The 16386-nt window shown below is 42.7% G+C and overlaps 1 protein-coding gene across 1 annotated transcript in view; it reads left to right on the top strand.

Annotated features, from left to right (window-relative positions):
- The window catches only part of MAMDC2 (MAM domain containing 2), a 477864-nt gene that overhangs the window by 214517 nt on the left and 246961 nt on the right, over window positions 1-16386 (top strand). The gene's annotated exons all lie outside the window — the stretch shown is intronic.

The following is a 16386-nucleotide window of genomic DNA, read 5'->3' on the forward strand; positions in this document are numbered from 1 at the left end:
GCCACCCAATTTACCAATACTGTCTATTCTAAAGTCGTTTACAGCCCTAGTAACCATGTGAGTTAAAAACAATTAAAATAGCAAGAACATAGAAAACAAGGACCAATATTGATATTTTTACAGGTAAGTATAGATCTTTTTGTCTACATTCATCCCTACCTGTTTTTTTGTATTTAGGCAGAGGATATATCTACACTCTAACTTTCGGAGTGCCCTCTCTCTGTCACCACCTCTCTTATTGCTTTCTATGGTCAATTTCCATATACTGTAGTAGTGTGGAATTGCAATTATGCTGTTTCTGAAAATGCCTTACTACAGGATATGTTTCATCCACGTTCTTAATAGCCCTGATGTGTTGTAAAATTCTTTTATGCACTTGTGAAATAGTGCTACCAACATACCTTTTGTTACAGGGGAATATAAGGATATACACCACATATTCTGAACTGCAGATCAGAGATTTGTTTAGGGAAATCTTTTCTCCTAGATCTGCACATATACTAGTGGCATTCAGACCTTGTGTGCAGGCTTTACACCTGCTGGACTTCTTAACACCCTTGGTTGGTTTCAGCCAGGTGTCTTTTTCTGGCATTTGATTTTTAACTATAGAATCCCTGATAGATGTTGTTCTCCTCTAGGTTACAGGTGGTCTAATGTCCATTTCTGCCCCTATTTTGGGGTCAAATCTCAGTAAGTGACAGTGTGACTGTATGATCTTTATTACTTGGTTATGGGCTGTGCTATATGTAGTGATGACCAGAGGTCTTCAAACTTGTGGATGCCGAGACCCCCCTGTCAACATTTACAGGCGTAAGGACCCCCTCCTGACAAAAATTTCTAAACCTCTAGGCAGGGCTACTGGAATTATGAGACAGGTGAGGACCAAATTATGCGACAGGCTTGACTAAATTGTGTGAAATAAACAAAGTTCTGTGATGCTGCGTATTTTGGGATAGCATTGCTTTATTATTTTGAAATTATTTAAACACAGTAACACTGAGGAAAGATTTCACCCCATCAGTATCAGTTTATAACCAAAATACAGCAATTAACATTAGAAAGATGTCTAGTCAACCTTTGTGAAGGGCCTCCCACTCCGCAGGAATACGTGCTGCCACATTAGAAGCTCACCTGGCCATGGCCGGGAGCAACAAAGGTCCCTTCAAACCCTGGCGGTCTTGTGCAGAGTTAAGCAGTTTACGCATGCCCCTTTCCCCTCACCCCTTCCTTCCATCCCTCTCTTCCCTTCTCTTCTCTCCCAACCCCAGATCCCTCTCTCACATTGCAGGCAGATGGTTATTAGCCCCAGGAAACCTTTTGGTAACAGTAGTGCACTACAAATGTAAATAATAATAGGCAGAAGCAGGGGATCCACTGACCCGAACTTCCGGGGGGTTTAACACTCCCAGCCAGGGCTGACCCTAGTACTGGTCGCACACGATTCAACAGTATTTCCACCTTCTCCATGAATTCCCTCACTACCACTCGCCAACAATACACCTCACCTTTCTATAGCACCTGTCTGACAAAATCCTCAGTTTACACACACTCAGTTCTGTGATGTGAATGGTACATCTTCTGTGTACCAGGTACTTTAACCTTCTGCACTGTGTGGGTGAGTGAGGTGACCATATGAATTTGGGTTCGGCTGTAAGTGCAGAGTGGGACGAATTAGTGCATGGTTAGTGATGGCCTTGTTTGAGTGAGCTACAGATTGAGCAGTGAGGGGGGGACAGGTGAGTGAAGTGTCACATGAGTGCAGGATGAGAAGTGTGCTCGTGTGACTGCAGGGTGAGGTACAGAGTGAACAATGCAAGCACATTTTTAGTGCAGAGTGATCACTGTGAGAGCAGGGTGAGCGGATGAATGTTGTGAGTGCATGGTGATCAGTGTGAGTGCATTGTGATCACTGTGAGTGCATTATGATCAGTGTGAGTGAATTGTGATCACTGAGTGCAGGGTGAGTGGGTGAATGTTGTGAGTGCATTGTGATCAGTGTGAGTGCATTGTGATCACTGTGAGTGCAGGGTGAGCGGGTGAATGGTGTGAGTGCATGGTGATTGGTGTGAGTGCATGGTGATTGGTGTGATTGCATGGTGATCAGTGTGAGTGCACGGTGATCAGTGTGAGTGCAGGGTGAGCAGGTAAATAGTGTGAGTTTATGGTGATCAGTGGGAGTGCATTGTGATCAGTGTGAGTGCATTGCGATCGCGGTGAGTGCATGGAGATCAGTGTGAGTGCATTGTGATCGCTATGAGTGCATGGTGATCAGTGTGAGTGCATTGTGATCGCTGTGAGTGCAGGGTGAGCGTGAAAGTGAAGGCGAGAATGAGAAGCGAGTTGTCTGAAAGCAGGGTGCATTCCCAGAAACTTGAAGTGTAGGGTTTCAGATATAAGTTAAACTATTGCTATAATGGCATTAATCAGGGATTGATGGTGGAGGAAATAAATAATTGGCTGATCCTGCAACAAACTTCCAGTCTTATGATTAGGGTTACCAGCTCATTATTTTGATGGCCCAGAAATAAGCAGTCACCTAAAGCTGTGAATACTTAGAACAGCAAATATAAATAGAAAGCACTTTTAATTGTGTCACTTTTAGTTGTGTTCTAGGGCTGCCTCAATGATCCATGACTGAAAATTAAAGCGAACAAAGACAGAAAAGTCAAGTAACTAATTAATACATACTTTTTATTTATAACTCTATTTAGTGTCAAGAGCAGTCATTTTTCTTTTGGCAACCCAACTTTATATTCCTTTTTATTAAATGCATTCTCACACTACAGCAGTGAGTGTAAAAATACAAAGGTAAGGAATAGGCAGATTGGGGGCCCAGGGGGTACTGGAACCATAAACACATTAAGCCTATGTAACCAGTTTACAAATGCATGTAAATATGCTAATGGTCTTTAAAGGCCTGTGAAAAACTCCAGCGTGCTGCCCAGCCGAGCCACCAGCAGCTCGAGTTTCACTGCAGCCGCCCCGGCTGAGACACAGGATGTGGGAAGAGGGGGGCTGAAGCCCTGGAGGCCAGGGGAGAAGTGTAAGTGTGACTGTGAATGCGCGACCCCCTTCACACCACTCCACGGCCCCCCTGGGGGCCGCGCCCCACAGTTTGAAGACCCCTGATCTATAGGGATCAGTCTGTTTATTAGATGTTTCTACCACTCGTCTGTCAGTGCTAGCAGTCTCCGAAAATGTCTGTGCAGAAAATAGCAACTCAGTCCTTGATTTTGTTTTGACTTTATCTCTATCTCTTTGACTTGATTAAGGGTAGTTATGAAAAACAATTGGTCCTTCAAACATTTCAGTTCAATTAACAATAAATATAGACCAGAATAAGTACTATATTGTATTAATGATGTCCAGCCGGACACTTGATTTAATGGATCAAGGCAATTAGTAGTGATCAAACACAAAGTGATCGAGTGGGACACAGTCCTGTATCCTACAAGAACAAACAAAAGACATTCACAAATGAACACACAATTTTCAGGCAAAACAAGGAAAAGTTTTTAGCCAATACAAATAATCTGGGCAAGCTTTTTGAGTCAACAGCTGTTGCACTAGTTTTAACAAATCAGTTTAACGTGCAAGCTGTTTAAAAAGTCGACGACGTTTCGATCCATAACTAGATACCTGGATCATCATCAGGACAGAGAAATTTGCAGGCCTGAAGTGATACACTGCCTGTGGAGAAATTGGAACGGGGAGGGAGGCAGGAAACATAGAATTAAGGTATGTCGGAAAAACGTGGAAGAACAGTGACCTCCTGGTGATTAACACACTGTGATGTGAGTGAAACAAATAATCGGGTGAAGGTGGAATATAGGTGCCAATGATCTAGTTTGTAGCCATTGCGGAAGACAACAATCGGGGTGCTTACAAGCAGACATGCTAGGGCGGGTATAATGCGTCATTCAAGGTCGGAGAAGCGGTGAATTGAGGTAAGAACCGAGTGGTGCATCAAATCCGTACATATATTGTAAGAAAATTACTCATGCTGTAAACGGTACTGCTGGCACATGAAACATGTGTTTTGACCCGCTTAATTTAAGTTATTTACGCAGAAGCAGTGAGTTGTGGTGAGAAGGAATGGTGGTTCAATGTTCGTCTAAAAAAAACGCTCAAGATAATACGCGAATTGCAAGGAATTACTTTTAACGGTGCTATTGGCATTTGAGGCAGTGGATAAGCAGACCGCCTGTTAATTTACGCAGATGCAGTGCACTTAGGGGTGAGAGAGAATCGTGGAGGGCGTTATGCGGTCGCTATAGTGCAAAACAGTCGGACCTCACAGAACGGTACTGACCTGGATCGGAAGCAAGGAGGTTAAGTAATATTGGGGGAGCGAAAATTATGTCCACGTGGTATGAGAACTTCTGTAATGAGCGTTCTGAAAAAGAATTGAGGGGTTGTAAACTGATGTGGCTATGAGGGCAGGGTGACGTGCTGGAAAATTAGCAGTAAGGCCTACCTAGGAGAAAAGTCAAAAAGTGTTTTTTAGAAAAACCGCAATAATAAACACAGCACCGCCATGTGTTGATGGCCAAGGGGTTATGCAGAACGCTGGCTGTGTGTTGATCACATATGCAGCCTGGAAAGGAAAGGGAATGCAGGATTCGTTTAGGGTACAATACCAACGGGGTACCTAGGGTAGAAAGGCTCAGTCGCTGCGAGTGCTTACAGGTTGCCTGTGGTGGTTTTGAGTTGATCACAAGCACAATCACTGAGATACAGAGACGGTGGGAGGCTGCATTCAAATAGAGTGATAACGGACACGTGATCTACAGAACAGCCAGAGTGATAATGCACATGTGATCTAGGTGGAAGGTGCGGCTAAAGTGATAGCGCACACATGATTTAGGAGGAAGATGTGTTGTCCAGGTTGGGTGAGGGAAAAGGTGGAATGATCAAGGAGGAATGAAGAAAAAAGACTAAGTAGGGAATAATACACATTTATTGTAAACCGCCTATGTGGAGTGCCAGATGGTTATTAGAATTCGTATATGCAGAATAGATAATTTCTTATACAATTTATGGACACAATTTAACATTTATAAAAAGGAAAAAGAAAATAAGCAATAAAAAGAAGGTTGTGAGGCTAAGCATAAGGAAACTGCAAATACAACACGAACAAATTACAGGAATTGCAATTTAGATAAGGAATGTCAGTCAATGTTATCAGAGCAAAGTCGTCCAGTCTTCATTTCTGTTTAGTCCATTTCTAATAATGTCCAGACGGATAATTAGCTTCAGTTCCTCTTTATTAAGAGTTGTGTCAAATCAGCCCCTCTGGCTGGTAGTTTCACAGTATTAAGCACAGTCCATCTGATATCGTCCTCCTTGTGGCCCGCAAGGTTGAAATGCTCGACCAAGGGCGCATTTGGTGTTTGGCAGCGAATCCTGCTACGATGTTGTCCAATGCTGGTCTTGACTTTCTGTGTGGTTCGTCCAATGTAATTTTTTGAGCAAGGACATTGTATCAAATAAATGACGTTACAAGTGTTACAGTTAGAAAAGGATCGTGACTTGATAACAACATTATTGAAAGTGAAGATTTTACCTCCCATATAAAAGTCGCATACATTGCAGTTGCCTAATTTTGAGTGTCCTACTAGAGGTGTGAGCCCCCAGTGTGCATTCAGTGTGAGGGGTTGTGTGGCACTGGGCAGTGTTGCTCGTACCAGGTGGTCTTTCAGATTGCGATTTTTGCGAAAGGCAAATAAGGGACGTTCAATGTTTAGAATACCAGCATTGAGTGTTGGCCAGTGTTTCAGAATATATTTTCGAATTGGATTAGAGACAGGCAAGAACGTGGTAACACAGACTATTCTATTGGTGTTGTATTTAGCCTTAGGGGATAACAAGGTTTCTCTCTGGCAAACCATGCTCGTTTTTATGCATTGCGAAACTAACGTTTAGGGTAGCCACGTGCCTTTAATTTGGAAGATAAAATGGAGACTTCCTGGAAATATTCTTCTTTGGAAAGCAGTTGCGCCTGATGCGCAAGAATTAGGAATAAGGGTAATCTCATCATATTCTCTGTCTCTCAAGCTCTTAGTCATTTCCTGTTCTGTTTGGTATATAATTCAGGAGAGCCACAGATTCGCTTAGCTCTAAGTAACTCCCCATATGGGATGATTCTTTTCAGAGCACTGGGATGAGAGCTTGTAGCATGCAGAGTTGAATTGTCTGAGGTAGATTTCCTGTATATCTTAGTTGTAATGGTATTACCCTGCACTTCTAACTTGACATCCAAAAAATCAATGCATTTATTGCTGATACGACAGGTAAATGTTAGATTGAGATCATTTACATTGATTATTCTCATAAACTCTTCAACATATCTTAAATTGCCTCTCCATAATATGAAGAGGTCATCGATGTACCTTAGCCATAACACAATGTTTTCTGACCGATCATGCATTTCGGTATTTTTGAGCACCTGCTCCTCCCACCAGCACATGTGTAGGTTTGCATAGCTGGGAGAGAAGCAGGTGCCCATCACTGTTCCCTCTGTTTGGCTAAATATGTCATTATTAAACAGAAATATATATATATATATTCTGCAGAGATATATATAGATGCCATCGTTCAAATAAAAATTGGAATAAACTGACCCCCTAGGAGGGCTGGATTATTTCTGTGAGAAACAAGGAAATTGGCATTTTGATTATATATATGTATGTGTGTGTGTGTGTGTGTGTGCGTGTGTGTGTGTGTGTATATATATATATATATATGTATATATATATATATATGTATATATATATATATATTTTTTTTTTTCTTCATCAAAAGAAATACTCGCACTCCACCAGAAGTATAATTATGCAGGTTTAATTTTCAGCTTTTAGCCAGCTTTGGTGAAGAATTGTATTTGCAGGGAAAGCCCGTCCCTGAACTTGCACTGGCTGGCTAAAAGCGTGCCCCTGGTAACGGAGCATTTTGGTGATTAAAAAAAAATATATATATATATAGTTTGTCAGCCGAGGATTGATGGCGTGGCGTGGCAGCAGGAGTACAAGTGCGGAAATATATATATGTATATATATATATATATATATGACTAATTTTGCTCATCCCCTGAGGCGGAAAGCCGGGGGCGCTATTCTCTTTCCTTTATTTGCGCTCAGCACTTTGTTGGTTGTATTGTTTTTTAAAAAGTGTATATATCTTATTGGCACTATTTTAATTACCACATCGGTGCATTTACTAAGAAGGCGAGACTTACATCGCCGGAGGGTCCCTGCACGCCTCTCCCCACCGGATCAGCCGATCTTGACGCTGACGCCGGCACGGAGAGGGACAGCCGCCATCTTGGGACAGGCAGGGTAGCGGTCCAGTTCTGGCCGCCTCCCGCCCTCCCGTGTTTATTTAAGGCGCACTTGTAGAGCTGTCAGCCAGACTAATTTTGCTCATCCCCTGAGGCGGAAAGCCGGGGGCGCTATTCTCTTTCCTTTATTTGCGCTCAGCACTTTGTTGGTTGTATTGTTTTTTAAAAAGTGTATATATCTTATTGGCACTATTTTAATTACCACATCGGTGCATTTACTAAGAAGGCGAGACTTACATCGCCGGAGGGTCCCTGCACGCCTCTCCCCACCGGATCAGCCGATCTTGACGCTGACGCCGGCACGGAGAGGGACAGCCGCCATCTTGGGACAGGCAGGGTAGCGGTCCAGTTCTGGCCGCCTCCCGCCCTCCCGTGTTTATTTAAGGCGCACTTGTAGAGCTGTCAGCCAGACTAATTTTGCTCATCCCCTGAGGCAGAAAGCCGGGGGCGCTATTCTCTTTCCTTTATTTGCGCTCAGCACTTTGTTGGTTGTATTGTTTTTTAAAAAGTGTATATATCTTATTGGCACTATTTTAATTACCACATCGGTGCATTTACTAAGAAGGCGAGACTTACATCGCCGGAGGGTCCCTGCACGCCTCTCCCCACCGGATCAGCCGATCTTGACGCTGATGCCGGCACGGAGAGGGACAGCCGCCATCTTGGGACAGGCAGGGTAGCGGTCCAGTTCTGGCCGCCTCCCGCCCTCCCGTGTTTATTTAAGGCGCTCTTGTAGAGCTGTCAGCCAGACTAATTTTGCTCATCCCCTGAGGCGGAAAGCCGGGGGCGCTATTCTCTTTCCTTTATTTGCGCTCAGCACTTTGTTGGTTGTATTGTTTTTTTAAAAGTGTATATATCTTATTGGCACTATTTTAATTACCACATCGGTGCATTTACTAAGAAGGCGAGACTTACATCGCCGGAGGGTCCCTGCACGCCTCTCCCCACCGGATCAGCCGATCTTGACGCTGACGCCGGCACGGAGAGGGACAGCCGCCATCTTGGGACAGGCAGGGTAGCGGTCCAGTTCTGGCCGCCTCCCACCCTCCCTATGTATATAAATAACTGGACTTCCCGTCCGCGCAGCGGGCGGGCGCAGCGGGCGCGCCGATGGCGCGCCGAAGGCGCGCCTAAGGCAAGCCCGTCTGCGCCCGTCCGCGCCTGGCCCGTGCCTAGTGCCGGTCCCCCTGCCCGTCTTTTAGGGGCTCCTAGCGTAACTTGGTCCAAAACAGCATTATTACAACTGCGCCCGAGGGTGTGTTCTATGACTCCTCCATGCTGCCCCAGTCACTTAGAGGATTCCTCGTTTGAATGCCCGCTATGTACATTTAGATTGCTACCAGCTAGAAAACGTGTTTCTCAGTATGGTAATATAAATAAGCGGCATATTCGAGCGTCTACGCTTAAAATTGCGTTACTTAATTGTCGTTCGCTGCCACGCCATGCGGGTGAGATCTGGTCATCCCTTACTGCAGACGCTTGGGATGTACTGTTTCTCACTGAGACGTGGCTGAAGGATTCCTCGAACCCTGATATTCTTTTGGCCACGCCTCCGGGCTACCTCTTCAAAGGTTGTCACCGTGAAGGTGGCCAAATGGGTGGGGGTATTGCTATTATAGCCAAGGCCCATCTCAAAGTGACGACTACCAAACTCAGAAATATTGGAAAAATTGAAGCCATGCACTTTACTTTGGCAGATTCCGCGGCCGTCATTCTAGCCGGGATTCTGGTATATAATCCACCTACTGCCTCGTCTGGTTCTCTTATGTCGCTTGTACATTTGATTGCAGACCTGTCCCTCAAACACTCGAACTTTATTGTGCTTGGTGACTTTAATTTACACGTGGATGATCCTCTATGTTCCCCGGCCACCCAGTTTTTGGATACTTTGAAGGGTCTAAATTTATCTCAACTAGTTCAGGGCCCAACGCATAAAGCAGGCCATACTCTGGATTTAATTTTTTCAAGGCACCTGGACATCATGCTTCACCCACCCCTTCCGCTTATCTGGTCGGACCACTATCTCTTGCCTTTTGATCTTACCCTTACCGTGGCGCCCTTACCTATCGCACTCAATAAGGAGTATGGGAGAAAATGGCACAAAGTTACCTGTGCCACTCTGAGTCCTCTTTTTCTCTATGGCGATGAACCCTTGTCCTGTAACACTGTTGATGAAAGGGTGTCTAAGCTTAATGCAACCTTGCTGAGCGCCATAGATGCTATCGCGCCCCTTCAATCTATCACGTCTGCTAGATCTCGTCCTTCATCTCCCTGGTTCTCATTGACTCTTAGGGAGGAGAAGAGCCGTTGTAAAAAACTTGAACGTCTATGGCGTAAAAACTATGATTCAGAGGCCAAATCCATTTACAAAGCCGCTTTGAGAAAATTCCTTTCCTTAAAACGGTCGACGATGAGAGACTTTTTCTCTCTCCAAATTGAGAAATCTAAGAATTCCTCCAAATCCCTTTTTAAAATTGTAAAGGATTTTTCGCATCCTGCTGCCTTATCTTCCCAGATCTTGGCTAGCCAGGCACTATGTAATGGTCTCTCGGAATACTTTCAGGAGAAGATCGTGACCATCAGGTCTTCCTTCCCCGCAGAGGGAATTTCACCTGCCCCTAGCGAGACTGATGGGGACAATCCTCTCCTTGAATCTTTCAGGGAGATGACTATTGAGTCTTCTCAGAGATTAATTACCCAATGCAAATCTGGTTCCCCCCTTGACCTGATTCCGGCTACAATGATGGGTATTTTAGCCCCTATATTGATTGAGCCCCTCCTTTATATCTGGAACTGCTCTCTTGGTTCGGGCCAGTTCCCCTCTATATGGAAGGAGGCCATGCTGGTCCCGATCCTTAAAAAGGCGAACTCAGACCCTGGCCTTTTCTCAAACTATCGGCCCATTTCCCTCCTCCCTCAGTCAGCTAAGATCTTGGAGAAAGCAGTTCAACTGCAACTGGCTGAATTTCTGGAGACTAATATGCTCCTCCATGATTCTCAGTCGGGATTTAGAGCAGGCTTCAGTACGGAGACGGCTCTGCTTGAAGTCTCCGAAACTGTCAGAGAGTGTGTGGATAGGGGCGAGGAGGCCATGTTGGTCCTCCTCGACCTATCCGCCGCCTTTGATACGGTTTCCCATACGATCTTATTGGATCGCCTGAGCCAGGTGGGCATAGGAGGTACTGTGTTGACATGGATCAGCTCCTTCTTGAAGGATCGTTCTCAGAGGGTCTTTTTGAGGCCTTTTACATCGGCTGGGAAACCCCTTCTTTGTGGTGTCCCCCAGGGCTCGGCCTTGAGCCCTTTGTTATTTAATGTGTATCTTGCCCCCCTGGCCAAGGTGGTAGAATCTTGGGGAGTCAGAGTGATCTCCTACGCTGATGATACCCAGCTGGTGTTTTCTTTTAGGGATCACTCTGACACCTCTTTTGCCAACTTTCGTCAGTGTCTTAATAACATCTGCAACTGGATGACCACTAACCACCTCAGGCTTAATACTGATAAAACGGAGGTAATGTTTTTTAATCAGAAAACGACCATTCCCTCTAGCCTGTGGTGGCCAATGGTCCTTGACCCCCCCCCTATTCCAGCCATCACAGTTCGCAATCTGGGTTTCCAGTTTGACAATACCCTCTCCTGTGCTCCTCACATCAACAAAACTACATCTGCTTGTTTTGCGAAACTGGGTATGATTAAAAAGATTCTGCCATTCCTCCCTTTGAATGCTCGTAGAACTGTGGTTCAGTCATTAATTACGTCTCACTTAGACTATGCCAACAGTCTCTACGCAGGTGCCCCGCTGTACCAGATTGAACGTCTACAAATCGTGCAGAATGCCGCGGCTAGATTGATTGGTAATATTCCTTATCGTCAATCCGTAGCATCCTATCGTAAACAATTGCACTGGCTCCCTATCATAAAACGTATCCACTTTAAGATACTGATACTTGCTTTCCTAGCCTTGAACAACCTTGGCCCAGGCTTTCTGAAAAAAAGGCTTGTTCTTTCACATTCGGTTAGATCCTTACGCTCTAATAGTTTACGTCTTCTGGTTGTCCCGCGCTTCCGCCTATCTAGAGTAGGCGGTAGAGCATTTGGAGTAGCAGCAGCCAGACTGTGGAACAATCTCCCCTTGGAGCTAAGATTTGTCTCCACTGAACCCATCTTTCGCCGCAAATTAAAGACTTGGTTGTTCTCCTCTTGATTTTCTGTTCTTTCTCTTGTCTCTGGGCTCATTAGTTGTTAGCGCCGGGACACCCCCTCGGGGGTAGCCGTGCGCTCTATAAAATCCAAAAATAATAATAAAAATAATAAATAATAATATATATATATATATATATATATATATATATATATATATTTTATATATATATATATATATATATATATATATATATATATATTCACTGAAAAAACCATAGGTTTCAGGCCTTATATAGTTAGGAATTAGCATTTAAAAAACCTTTGAAATTCACTGAAAAAAACATAGGTTTCAGGAGTTATATAGTTGGGAATTAGCTTTTAAAAAACCGTTGAAATTCACTCAAAAAACTATAAGTTTTACGGGTGTTATAGTTAACTGGACATTTCACTCATACAAAACCATTGAAATTGCTCCTATATAGTTAGTTGTACTAACTATATTTTGCGCACCCGCAATCCACTGCTGATGAAGTCACATATTAGATCATTCATGACATGGTCAGTGACATCACGGATGACATCTCAAATGACATCACTGATGACATCACTGATGACATCATCCAGTGAATGTGGTTTGCTTCGTTATTTAAATATGCATTATATATATATAGCAATTTGCATTGAAGAATGAGTGGATATATATAAATAAATATTTGGATGGAGGATTTAGTAGCACTTCCTGCCTCCATGAGGAGATGAATTCCTTTATTTTGTGAACTAACTTTTCTGTATTTCAAAATGGTTTTGCAGTTAAAAAAAATTATATTAGCGTGTAGCCACACTTACACCCGCAAATAACTTTGTAAATCAGGCCGATGAATCCAAATGTAAAAACCACTTCCATAGCCAGTTGTTATCCTGAAAATCTGGGTTTGACATATCTTTGCATCCAAGATGCCTCCTCAGATTCAATTGACTATTTTTCTAGATCACTCTCCAAGATATTGCATCAAAGCATATCCATGCAGCAGCACAGTCAACATAATGTATCAGCCCCCGAATGCTGTATGAATTAAATGAAGATGACAGCACCAGTTACTGGCAAAAAGCGATAGACATAAACCACGTCTTTGCTAGTTAAAAGTGACAAAGGAAGTGGTTATTTTGTACTGTTTTGGCTACACTCGTAACCCACTGACACTCTTAATATAACAATATGTGCGCTCCAAGCTGCCAAAATGATGCAATGGAACGTAAAAGCGCGTCCATACTTTTCCCAAATGTTCGGACATGTGTGTACATACCCCACAAAAAAATATTATAGAAGTGCAAAAGTAACTTACAAAACAGAACATCCATTCTTATACATATCCGGGTAAATCACTTTTGGAAAGGCAAAGCCTTACCAGACGTTAATGATCAGCAAGTTACAGACTGAGCAGAGCCATCGAGCCAGCACTGAAGGCAACATGGGAGCCTGTGTTTGTTTTCATACATCTGTTCTGCTGGCATTGCTTATTTTGTGATTACTCAGTAACCTAGTGGGACTAGCACTACTAACAAAGAAATGCGCATTATCATAAACCTAAGTTATTATTGGACATTTTGAGCAACGGAGTAGGAAAAAAGAATAAAAGTGTGCTCCAAAAAAGATAAGGGAACCAGGATAACTCCAAGGTGAGACACGGGAATGACTGCAGTAGAGTGATACTGTATCAAACTAAGCAGTGCATGCCATGGACTATCCATATAGTATCTCCGAATTATCCTGAAAAAAGACGTATGGACAGGGGCTGATAAAAAGGAAGCCAGATAGATATATCTATTATTAATACCCACATATCTAGAGTATGATATGCTGGCACGCCATCCTAACAATAAGGCCACATTTGGTATTGATGTGTGGCAGTGAAACTGATGACATTGAACAGAAAAACAGAGATTTTTAACATCACAAACATAAAGTAATTTTTAACATTCATGTACTGATTTTGCAACAGGGAACTTGAATCCCATGACCACAGAAAGGGCATCTACATATTCCTATAGTGTTTCCAACACCAGCACCTTCAACCAATGTTAGAGATGGAACATAAATGGCACAATGTATGACGTAAAAGCATATAAACTCCGAGTTAACTAATTTTTATCAGCCAGTCCTCATGGAACCTTCAGGTGGTGTTTCAGGTCGCTGTTCTCTTTATATCATTTAGTGATTTCCTTTGGTCAGAAGACTCAAAGTAATTCATCGGGGGCAGACCGGCCACTCTTAGATGCATTATAAAAGTACTTTTATGTTAGACTTATATTTTATCGCAACATTAAATATTAAATTTGTTCTGAACCTTCATTAGCAAATGCCAGGCCTAGACATTGTCTCTGGCCACAGTGACCAGATTTAAATTGAGGAACTATGTTGGACCTTCCTGACTTACTCTCCATCCATAGTTTTTTTCGGAAATGTGCCCTATGTAATTTCAAACTCTGAAAGGTTGGAGAAGGATACACATTTATTGCCAAAGAATATTATAGGATTAAGTTCAGAGTCGTCTTTTATTAGTCAAATGCAACAGTTAATATATATATAACCATTACCCCTAGGGAGATGTTGTTCACTATGCCCCAACAGTAATTTCTCACGTACTTGGAGAATATGGTACCCAAATATATGTGTTCATGTACAATATGCATCAATGCCTCTTTCCTCGTAGGTCCACTTGAAGGGAATCTTTTTCGTTTGCAAAAATACAAGTAGAAAAATAAAACACCTTTGTTATTTTTCGAAATGAACTATGAGGAATTGAGCATTGCAATACAACATAAGGTTTTTAATGCTTGTGCGGGCTGACCTGTCTTTGGTCCAATATCACACGATTGATGCAGCAGCAAAGCGTCTGTATGAAGGTATCTGGGATCTTAGAATGGAATGGTAATGTTAACTAATGCATCTACATAGGATTTAGAAGAGTGTGGCTCAGTGCTCAGATGGCTTTAGAAAAAACGCCTATCACAATGAAAATAAGTAAAGAATGTCATGGATCAGACTGGAGGTCATGTACGGGAATAACATGTTTGGAGACTTACCTACATGCCCTAGCTGCCGTCAACATTAGTATGAAGTATTTTTCTACAACAGGATAAAACAGTGCTTCATTTGAGTCGGTGGTTTCCGGTGCCCGGCACCGGCATTTAATTGTCAAAACGAAACTTATGACAGTCTGCCTTAAAATATGAAACTTTCTCAAGATGAAGCTCAGAAAAGGACAGAGTCACAACTAAGCTCAATCTAGTCTCCTGTTCAACAGCTTACATCTTGAGTTACAGAAGCGGAAGAGCGCATATATGGTCTCGAAGACTCTGCTCCTTTGCAAACTGATCAGAAAATTAAACTGCAAACTGAGTCAGCAAATCTCCAGTCAAAGGTAGACGATGCGGAAAATCTCGCACCAAGATGTAATTTACGCATTACTGGAGTTACGGAAGGATTTGAAATAGGGCAATCAATGGATAAAGTCATCACAGATTTGATCACCAAATATGTATCCCCAGACCTTACTACCCAGAAGACGGACCTCACGATCTTGCGTGCACATCGAGTTCCGGGAGTTCAATATTCGAATGCTAAATATCGTAGAACAATTATTGTGAATTTGGGGGATTTCAGAATAAAGGAGAAAATTCTAACCTGTGCGATCAGTGATAAAGGGTATCAGACAAGTGACAATTTTTTCTCCAAAATCTTTTTAGACATGTCTGCTTATTCAGTTAGGTGGAGAATAGAATTTAAAGGAATGATAAATGGTTTTCAACAAGCTGGTGCCCCTGCAGGACTAGTTCAACAGTCAAAGCTGAAAGTATTTTACAAAGGGAAAGTCCATGTATTTCAATCAGCTCAAGAGGCACAGGAGCTCCTCTACCCTCTGCAACATCCAGGGAAGGCGGCCTCAAAATGTCTTTTTTGTGTGAGGGTCACGGAGGGCAGGGTGGTGAAAACAAAAATGTGGCGCATTTCTGATGGAAATGCATATGATCAAGAAACTATATTTTTCTCTCTTATCCTTAAATGACTTCTAGACCATCAAAGATTATTTCCCGTAATATGAACGGGTTAATAATAGATTGAAGCGCCGCTCTATGTTGGCCTGGTTTGAAACCTTCCAAGCTGATATCGTTTTTTTTACATAAGACTCATTACAAGGAGGGCACGCCTAGGGATAAAACCCCTGCCTTTGTTCAATATGAATTATTTGCCTCGGCGAATGCGGCTATTAGAGGGGTTGTTATTTTAGTCAGCAAAAAGATACAGGGGGATATTATAGTGGTTCAGAAGGACAATAACCCAAGATGGCTTTGGCTGAAAATAAAGATCTGCAACCAAATATTTAATTTTGTTCGTTTTTATGGTCCAATAGAAGACTCAACAGAGTCGCTCCAGTCATTATACGACTTTGCCACTGCTCAAATAGGACATCTGGTCATTGGAGGAGACTTCAATTTGTTAATTAATCCAGATATTGACTCGTCACGACCCCAGAAATCTCAGTCTAAACCTAAATCTATCAGGCTATGTAGAGATCTACTATGTGATTTGAGGTTTGTTGACTGCTGGCATAATGAATTCCCCAATGAGAGGAAGTACACTTGCCACTCTAAGAGATATCATTCGTACTCACAAATCAATTTTTTTGTTGTCTCACATGCACTCTAAAGTACCAAATCAGAGATCATTGAAAATCCTTTTTCTGACCATGCATTCATTTCGGTTCAATTTTCCATTCAAACTCAAGCCCAAACCCAGTTTAGCTGGTCATTAGACAAGTCTCTTCTAGTTGACGAGGATTGGGTGGCAAATATATGTTCTCTTTTAGAGGATTTCTGGAAATGCAATAGAAACACAGCTTCAA

This window comes from Lissotriton helveticus, chromosome 2_1, assembly GCF_964261635.1.
Source record: "Lissotriton helveticus chromosome 2_1, aLisHel1.1, whole genome shotgun sequence".
NCBI lineage: Eukaryota > Metazoa > Chordata > Amphibia > Caudata > Salamandridae > Lissotriton > Lissotriton helveticus.